The sequence below is a fragment of the Thamnophis elegans genome, chromosome 7 (genome assembly GCF_009769535.1).
Source record: "Thamnophis elegans isolate rThaEle1 chromosome 7, rThaEle1.pri, whole genome shotgun sequence".
NCBI lineage: Eukaryota > Metazoa > Chordata > Lepidosauria > Squamata > Colubridae > Thamnophis > Thamnophis elegans.
Window position 1 is genome coordinate 13,075,512 of NC_045547.1, and position 10,685 is coordinate 13,086,196.

The following is a 10,685-nucleotide window of genomic DNA, read 5'->3' on the forward strand; positions in this document are numbered from 1 at the left end:
AATTGAAGGGGTGAGAACCAGATAGCTTATATTCTCTTCTTTCCCTTTCTTATACCTCTACCTGTATACTTTGCAAGCACGCTCTAATAATAATGGGTTTGGAACAGGGGTGGGTTCCGGCTTCTGTTACTATCGGTTTGCTCAGGGGCCCGTTGCAGGGGCGCATGCGCAGTAGTAAAAAAATTGCTTCAAACCACTCAATCATCACAAAATCTCCAGAATAGTAAAGCCTACAAACTTGAAATTTGGCACATATGTTCCTCTGGGCTTATAGGTGCTCACTAAGAAAGGAGTTCTACTCCCCCTCCCCCCCTGAAAGGATCTCTGTTCCAACTGCCAGTTGCCTCACATTCCGTTACCTCAGTGCAAAATGGCAGATATTCAACTCCTTCACTCAGGAGCGGTCTGGGGCTCCTTACAGAATTAAATGTCGGTACCTCACCAAAATGTATACGCCTTCCGCCTATGGAACTGCTTCCGGACTCAAGGCGGCGGAAGCGATATTCCCTTATGTGTTTCAATCACCGACCACCACTGAGCCAACGGATTGTGAATCAAATTTCTCCTGCATAGCCTGATCACATTGTTTCATCACGAAGCACGGGTATCCAGCTATATACACCGAAAAAGATTGGTTCATTTGTTGACTTGATAGGAGTCACTCTGGGAATTTTCATGACAATCCTCACACTTCATTCAACACAACAGTACTAGATAGACCTCCATAACAGTTCTTCCCTTCAATTGATTGGGTTAGATAAAAACAGACCTGGGTATTTTATGGTCCATGGGACACATTCAGCTGTCTGACATCAACGGGGGGCAGGAGGGCAGTGGTGATGGGCATTAATGGTGTTGGTGAGCAGGGTGTTAGCAGAGGTGGGCTGCTGGGGGTTCACACGGGTTCAGGCTATCCTCTAGGATTCTGCCCAGTTCAGCGAACCCCCAAATGCCATCCCTGGCTGGCTCTACCCACTATGCCCCTCCCAGAAGTCTCCACATGGCCCGTTCATCATTCAAAATAAGTGCAGGGCCTGTGTGGAGGCTCAAGGAGGGTGAAAAATGGGCCTATTGGAGGTTCTGGAAGTCTGGAAATGGGCCGTTTCCGGTCTCTGGAGGGCCTCCAAAGGCTGGGGGAAGCAGTTTTTGCCCTCCCGGAGGCTTAAAGAAAGCTTCCAGAGCCTGGGGAGGGTGAAAAATGCCCCCCACACACACTGTGTTGCAGAAGGCCAGCTAGGCCACGCCCACCATGGCCACACCCACCCAGGAAGTGGGCAGCGAACCCTTTGCTGGAACTTTTTAAGTCCACCCCTTGGTGTCAGTGGGAGAAAGGCCTCAGCGGCTCTCCAGTCCCTCATGTAGCCCTTGGGAATATTAATTGCCCATGTCTGGATTAGATTGATTAGACCAACCTTGGCAGCTTAACAATCTGTGGACTTCAATTGCCAGAATTCCTTAGTCCACTATGCTGGCTGGTGAATTCTGGGAGTTGAAGTCCACGAATCTTAAAAGTTGCCAAAGTTGGTCATTCGTGGATTAGACCATCTTTAGATCAGATTTGACTCCTTAGCCCGTCCCTCTTGAATCTACAGCAGCATTCTTTCCCAACAGGTCCTGAAGGAGTTAAACATACTGGAAAGTAGATATAAGCCAGGTGACTTCATTTTAGGGTTTTTTCAAACGTGAATAATTTCAGGACTACAAGGCAAGACAAACCACGTGGGGCATTGTTTCAGGTAGACAAGGGAGAAAGGGGGGGAGAAGCGGGAGAGGGGGTTCAGTGCAGGGATTAAGCTATCCATCTGTTCAGTTTGCACTGGTGATGAAGCACATGCTCTCCATTGCAATGAGATGTGTTAAAAGAGCATTTTTCATTTCCACTGCCTAGCAACAAAGTCATTCAGCACCTGCAATAGTTTAAACATTAAGCATAATTGGCTTTGCTTGACATAAATCTGTAGTTTTGTAAATAAGAACAGGATAGTCCTATCGTCATACCAATTAGCTGAAAGGAATGCTTGCTTTACAGATGCCTGCTGCTTTTGGAGAAGAGAGATGGAGCTCTCTATCTATCTATCTATCTATCTATCTATCTATCTATCTATCTATCTATCTATCTATCTCTATCTCTCTAATTCCATGCTGTTCCATCACAAAAGGCAATCATAAATTGATTTATATCTAAAATTATAGAAACAGCACAATGCTATAATAAAATTTGACAGAGGCATAGCACTCATGCAACCTGCTAACCAAATAGTAATCCGCCAATCTAGAAGTTAAAAGACACTGAGCTTGTCAACAGGAAAGTCAGCAGTTCGAGACCCAAGCACCACGTGATGGGGTGAGCTCCCATCCTTACCCTCTGCTTCTGCCCACCTCACAGTTTGAAAGCATGCAAATGAGAGTATACAACAGGTACCACTTCGGTGGGAAGGTAACAGTGTTCCGTGTGCCTCAGCATATAGAGGTGCTGGCCACATGAACATGGAAATGTCATTAGGCAATACAGGGTCTCTCAGCTAAGAAACAGAGATCAGCACTGCCTCATCCCAATTAGTCAGAATCTTCCAAAAGATTCCAAAAGATTTCCAAGACCAGCCCCAAATACAATATATATTTGAGGAAGATAACACTACAGGAATCCAATCTTTTGAGGAAACGTTGGGTTTGGTGAACTAGTCCAAACTGGTTAAAAAAAAAATCCATCTCCTTGAAATTACATGTATCTCTGGGGAAACAGTATCAGACCAAGAAAGATCTCAAACTGCGCAATGGCTCTTTCCTAACAATACAATCAATTGAAAACCAGCTATTCCATTCCTTTCTGTGCTTTCTTATTCTTTTGAGTTGTCAATTTCAGTTGTAAAATGAAGACTTGCAAAACTGCAAGTCCTTTTGATATAATCCCAATTCAGGGAATGTGCATTTTTGAATAAGGATATGCATTTCCCAGCATGAGGCTCTTCTCCAGTGAGTCCTTCCTTCTCATTAGGTGACCAAAGTATTTGTGTTTCGTCTTCAGGACCTGGCCTTCTAAAGAACAGTCAGGGTTGATCTCCTCTAGGACTGACCGGGTTGATCGAGTCCCCTGGACTGCAAAGTGATCAAACCGGTCAGTTCTAGAAGAGATCAACCTTGACTGTTCTTTAGAAGGTCAGAACCTGAAGATGAAACTCAAGAATGGAGGCCTTTGAACTGTGGTGCTGGAGAAGATTCCTGCAAGTCCCTTGGACTGCAAGTCAATGAAAGCGGTCAGTCCTAGAGGAGATCAACCCTGACTGCTCTTTAGAAGGCCAGATCCTGAAGATGAAACTCAAGTAGTTTGGCCACCTGATGAGAAGGAAGGACTCCCTGGAGAAGAGCCTAATGCCTGGAATGATGGAGGGCAAAAGAAGAATGGGACGACAGAGAATTAGGTGGCTGGATGGAGTCACCGAAGCAGTAGGCAGGAGCTTAAACGGACTCCAGAGGATGGCAGAGGACAGGAAGGCCTGGAGGAACATTGTCCATGGGGTCGCGATGGGTCGGACATGACTTCGCAACTCACAACAATAACAAGTCAAGGACTACCTATAAATTCACAGCAGTTTTGAGTCTCTCGCTCATGCTTGTGGTGGCAATATAGCACCAGCAGCCTCGTTTTATATAGGTTGGGCAAAGCTTTTGTAAGGGGAACGTCACTTCCGCAAAAAGTTTTTGCCAAACAGACACTTCAAAAGTGCTGCTTTGTGAAGTAACACTTTCCCTCGTCTGCTTTAAAGGGTGAAAGGAAGCAGCTGTGACTCTTTGCTTAGAGATTATGCCTCGTGTTTCCAGCAGACACGGAGAATTTCGTGGCAGGCATATGGAAGCCTCTTCAGAACTTTCCAGTTGGCGGGCATTCTTTGGATTTTACAACTCTTCCATGGGATGAACATCATAATCGAGCTGCCAGATCTGCGGAGGGTAGAAACCTCTGGCAATTTAAAGCGCATTAAATAGCAATTTCGCTCCTCACCCAGATTTCGAACCATCCACCTCTTCCTCAATTTCAAACGCTCGCCTCGACTCTGTCCTTCTAAATAGGTGAGCTTAATGGCATATTAAGACTGTTCCACGATTGCCGGGTTTATTCTAAAGTCTCGAAGAGGTCTCACCATAGCAAATACGGCGCGAATGCTAACGTCCACGCAAAACCAATAGTGCCATTATCCTATTTGTCCTTCAGTTACTACATTAGCCAGAAGAGGCAGGGCAAATTATAATCAGCACACTGGTTGATGTACCACCAGAATCTTGGCGCTGTCGTTTTGAACCAACCCATAAATTCACCTCTAAAAACATATTGCATGCCAAAACAATGCAAAACAAAGCAATATTGTATGCCAAAACAACTAGTCACAGAGACAGGTTTTCCCCTTGTGCCATCACTCTGTCGAACACTGAATTTCCACAATTCTGACTGATGACTAAGTATATTTATCCATGTAGTATTACTTTTATCCCTCTCATCTGTTCTTCTACCTTCTCTTTTTGGTATCATTATTATGATTATTATTACTTGGTTGTTTTGCATGTACACTGAGAACTTGTTCACTGAAGACAAATTCCTTGTGTGTCTAATCACCCTTTGGCAATAAAACCTATTCTGTTCTATTCTATTCTGCTCTGCTCTGCTCTATTTCTGTTTTTATTTGTATTTTATCAAATACTAACCAATACCCTGGCATTGCCCAGGTATTTATTAATAGAGGGAAAATGTCCAGACCAAATGTAATTTCTAATGTTGGATTTTCCCACTTACCAGAGGGAGCCCCTTATGGAGTACTGCAAAGCCATTACCATGGCAACGCCAATGCCTGCACAGCAGAAGCCATTTTACAGCAGTACAGTAGAAGCCATTTTAAGGCACAACAGGCTGTATCTTAACAGAACATACACTCTCAAGGGGCTTTAGGGCTGTCTTACCCCCACAATATTTTTTTCCAGAGAGTAAGTCATGTGTGTACCACGTTTGGTTGAAATTGCTATAGGCGTTTCAGAGTTATGCTGGAACATACACACACACAGCTATTTATATACAGACAGAGATATAGATATAGATATAGATATAGATATAGATATAGATATAGATATAGATATAGATATAGATATAGATATAGATATAGATATAGATATAGATATAGATACAGACACAGACACAGACACAGACACAGACACAGATACAGATACAGATACAGATCTAGATATAGATCCTGGTGATCTAATGGTCATATCTAAATCCTACATTCTTTCTGTAGCAGGGCTCATCTGGATAAATATTTACTTTTTTAAAAAGTATTCATCAGGCTTTTTCTCTATTAGGTAGATCATATCCTATCTTTCACAAACCGATCTTTCTTTTTAAATCACAGTCGTTTTAAGCTCTCGTGATTGATAAATTGCCTAACTACAATAGGTCATCATAAGTGTTGGGCAAATTCTAAATATGCATAAGTTCTTTTCCTCACATTGCTGTTATGCTTATCTAACAAAGTACCTTTTCTCCAGGTAGTACAGACAACAATGATGCAATTCAGATAGTCCTCAACTTTCAATTACAATTGGGATCTGAATTTCTGTTACTAAGCAAGGCAGTTGTTAAGACAGTTTTGCTTGATTGTATAACCACTTCTTGCCACGGTTGTTAAGCCAGTCATTGCATTTGCTAAGCGAATCATGCAATCATTAAGTCAATCCAGCTTTCCCCATTGACTTTGCATATCAGAAGCAGGCTGGAAAGGTCACAAATGGGGATCATGTAATCCTGGGCATCATGCAACCAGTGGTGGGATTCAGCCAGTTTGCACTTATTCGGGAGAACTGGTTGGTAACTTTCTAAGCAGTTTGGAGAACCGGTTGTTGAAAGAAATCTCATTTTGATTTTTTCCACTTTACAGGGCTAATCCTGTAAGGAAGGCAGGAAGGAAACATTCTGGTGTTGTTTCTAGCCTAATCTTTGTTGCCCTGCTTACAGAAACTGCCTCTCCGGTTAACCCTTATGACATTGTAACAGCTAAGATGAAGCGCCCATCAATGTGAGTGATGTTGAGTTGGCCATGCCCACCCAGTAACATGATCACCAAGCCCCACCTACCCTGCCGGTCATTAGGGCAGAGAACTGGTTGTTAAATTATTTGAATCCCACCACTGCATGCAACCATCGTAAACATATGCCGTTTGCTACGTGCTCGAATGTTGATCATGAGTTTGTGAAGATACTGCAACAATCGTAAGTGTGAAGACTGGTGGTAAGTCCATTTTATACAGCCGTAACTTTGAATGATTGCTAAATGAAAGATCCTAAGTTGAGAACTAACTGTAGATGGGTAGCAAGAAGAAATTATTCTCAAGAAGCTGACAGAGAAATAGATACAAACCTGAAATGTATTTGAATATAAGTATCTCTGGTTGATAGTTGGGCTGTTGGTCCATTGTCAATTCAAAATGCACTGACGACGTCTCCTCGTATGGTGACAAATTGTTTGCAACCAAATTGCCAAGCTGGGAGCTCAGACCAACAGCCCAGATACAAACTTGTATATTTAAATATAGGGCAAGTATAGCTTCTAGCTACAACCGTCACCCCTTGATTTATTATTAAAATTTATTTATTTATTATTAAAACTTGTATGCCGTCCACTCTCGGAAGACTCAGGGCGGCTTACAAATAAGAAGGGGGAGGGATATAAAAAAATAAAAAACAACAATTAAAAAATCAGGAACATTCATAACGTAGGATGGGGCTGGATAATTCAACAGCCCCAGGCCTGCCGGAACAGCCAGGTCTTAGTCGCTTTATGGAAGGCCGGAAGGGTAGTAAGGGTCCGGATCTCAACGGGGAGATTATTGATTATTAGAAAGTAGCTTTTCCGCATTTTTAACAGGCAGCGCTGGGGTGTTTTCAAGGCATCAAAAATGTGCAGGACTACCTCATTCTTTAAGAAGGCAAACCTTCCGTTTCATCCTTAGCATCTTCTCCATTCCTACGCTAACTCAACTTACCTGAAGGTGAGTTGCTACAAAAGAAGCATTGTTCTCCCTTCTTATTTTTGTTGAGGGGGAAATGAAGAGGGAATGACAGCTGCGTTACCTAGGTTTGATTTAAACAAATAATTGCAAAAGCAAAGGTAAGATCCGTGCCATTCTAACAAACGAATCTGACTCACGGGGATTTTTTTTTAAAAAAAAAAATCATTAAAAAAAAAGAAAGAAAGAAAGAAACAGTTCCATCGCGAGTCCCAATTTAAATTCCACATCAAACTCCCCGACACAGATTGGGAGTTAAATCTCCGAGCTTCTGGTGTGGGTCTCTGGCAGGTCACCCAAATCCAGTCACTCAAACATTTTGTTAGTGCTTCTCCTGCACTTACGTAAGTGATGCTGTTTGACACCTCAGAGACAATTTCTCGTGTTAGATGGGTTGCAAACGAGCACATGGTCCAGAATAATTAACAGTAGCACTTCAATCCTTTTTTCTGACAGAGTTGTGTTTCTTGTGTATTTTGTGCTGGTCTGTCTACTTAGCTGTAGCCAACCATGCCTGAAAGACAAGGAAGAAAGAAGATGGACAAGAGTGTCATTGATCAAACCTCTTTTGCTGTAATTAGAAATGTACAGGGAATAAATTATTCTCACACTCAAGCTGTCCAGCCTTGTACAAATAATAACACAACTCAAGAAGCAATCTGTTCCTAGGGAGGGTGGACAGAATTTGCAACAAAATGTTTTTCTACTGCCTGATTAGCTTTCCTGGAGCTTATGAGATAAAATTTGCTCTGTCGATAGAATCCAAAATAATAGAATTGTTCCTAGTTTCTTTTTAAAAAAAAAAAAACTCATGGAAACTAGACAATTTCATCGATAAATGATCACAGATCACTAACGTTTCATTTGGTCTCCATAAAATTAGAGGATTTGAGAGCATTCAAGTGGGTTGTTGAACTAAAGGAATAACAAAACAACTCGATAACAACGGGAATTATTGCGCTTTTCAAATATTCTATCAATGTCTTGATTTTATCCCGATACAGAATTTGCATTACCTGCGGAAAATTGCTTTCATACGTTTATTTGGGAAAAGAGCTAAGCAAACTTTGGTTGTTCCTCATTCCACCTATTTGAAGTCATTTGAAAAGGTTCCACCACAAAACCGCGGACGACAAAATCGCGGTCGACGAAAGCGCGCATTTGACGTCATCACAGCGCGACGAAAACATCACACTGTGATCGAAAAATGTAAAAATAAAGCGAAAACCTTACCCTAACCCCCCCAAACCTAACCCTAAACCTAACCCTAAACCTAACCCTTAACCTAAGCCTAAATCTAACCCTAAACCTAACCCTTAACCTAACGCTAAACCTAACGGTAACCTTTAACGTAACGCTAAACGTAACCCTAACGCTCTAAACCTAACCCTAACCCTTAACCTAACCCTAACCCTAACCCTAACCCTTACCTTTATGTGAATCGGCTTGCTTTAATTTTATTTTTATTTCAATTTTTAATTTTTTTCGTCGCGCTGTGATGACGTCAAATGCGCGCTTTCGTCGATCGCGCTTTTGTGGACCACGGTTTTGACGGGTCACGATTTGAAAAAGGTGGGGTGTTATTTTTTTATGCCGTAGGAAATTCAAGAGCCCCTAAAAATCCTAAGGCTCAGGTTTTTGGGTTTTTTTTGGTTCTTGAAATGTTTTAAATAAGACTCTGCCTTTTAAATGTACTTCTGGTTGTATTGAAACACAGCCCAAGGTCTCTCTGAGCAGGCCAAGAAAATAACAAGGATTTTGCAGGGTTGATTTAAACCCGGTAGATTTCCAGGAAGCAACACATAAAATGATTCAAAAGATGAGCTTTTTTGGAACCGGAAAGTTGCCTTGACACATTTATTAAATTTCCAGAGATGCGTTCACGACTTCTCGCTTCCCTTTCCATTCCCTTGCCTTTTTAACTTTGTATTTCTAACAACGGATTGCAGTTGTGCTGGAAAAAATAGAACATAGCAAGCAAGCAGATTACAACATTGTTTCGCCTGCACTTTTGAAGGTTTTTCCTGCACCTGTTTCGGATTTTATTTCCTAATCTTGACTTTCAACAAAGTTGTTTAGGAAACAGTTGCATGTGAATAATGTTGAAAAATAACACAATCCTTGGCATGTACGGGTGCCCCCTATATGGATTTAATATATGAAATATCTCTAGATACAGTTATTGATTTATATCATTTATACAAAACAATTCAGTCTGAAATTTCTATTGCTAAGCAAGACAGTCGTTAAGTGAGTTTGGCCTCATTTTACCACCTTGCTTGTCGCAATGGTTACGTAAACCACTGCACTTGTTCGTAATATGGTTGTTAAGTGAATCTGGCTTCCCCATAGACTTTGTGAGCAGGTCGCCAAAGGTGATCACATGACCCCGGGAAACTGCAACTGACATAAATACATGCCAGTTGCCAAGTGGCCAAATTCTGATCATGTGACCATAGAAATGTCGCAACGGTTGTAAGTATGAAAAACAGTCATAAGACTTTTTTTTTTCAGTGCCCTTGTAAGTTCAAACGGTCATTAAACAAATGGCTGTAAATCAAGGATTACCTGTATATATATACACTAGACATGGTGGCGCAGTGGTTAGAATGCAGTATTGCAGGCTAATTCTGCTGACTGCTGGCTGTCAGCAGTTTGAGTCTCACCGACTCAGAGGTGGGTTTCTACCGGTACGGTATGGTACGGTTTGGCCGAATAGGTAGCAATTCCGGCAGACACAAGACCATACTGGTTCTATCCTTGGTGGTGCCATCTTGATTTTCTGTTCTGCACATGTGCAGAACAATCTTCACTAAAATAATGTGATTTTTGTAATGTCGTGCGCATGCACAGACCATTTTAAGTGCAAATGCGCACATGCGCGGAGGACAAATCGTTTCGGGTTCCAAACCGGAAGTAATAGTGGCAGGAACCTACCCCCGCACCAGCTCAAGATTGACTCAGCCTTCCATCCTCCCCAGGTCAACAAAATGAGGGCCCAGATTGTTGGAGGCAGTAGGCTGACTCTGTAAAACCGCTTAGAGGGGGCTGTGAAGTGGTATAGAAGTCTAAGTGCAGTTGCTATCTGCATATATTTCCAATTTCTTATAAAAACTGGGTCCCCAAGGTGCCAAGTGGTTAATAGTCCCTTATCCTGATTCAAGACGAACAGGCAAAGGCAGAGAGAAAAAGAATGAAAGAGGAACATTTGTGGACAGCAAATCATATCCACTGATATAGGAAGTCATAGAGTCACTAGATGATGTTTCACGAATGTCTCAAACTGTACCTCTTGTGCCTTTTCTGAAAAGAGCTTTTTCCAAAGACCTTCGAAATGTTTTCAATAAGAAACCAAGCCAGAACTAAAGTTTACTTCTTGGATGAGAAGCAAAATGTTTTGAAAAGGAGGGGGAAAAAAACCCCCAAAGTCCAGTTGCATTTTGTAAAAAGCACTTTTGAGACAGCCATGATCTGGATCAGGGATAGGTCACTGCCGGCTTGCAACCCAGTTACTGCTGGTTTGCAACCTGCGCACGCAATGTGCGTGCACGCCCCAGACATGTATTGCACGTGCGTGCAATGTAAATTGTCCTGTGCACATGCACAGAACAATTTATAGTGAACTGTGCACACGC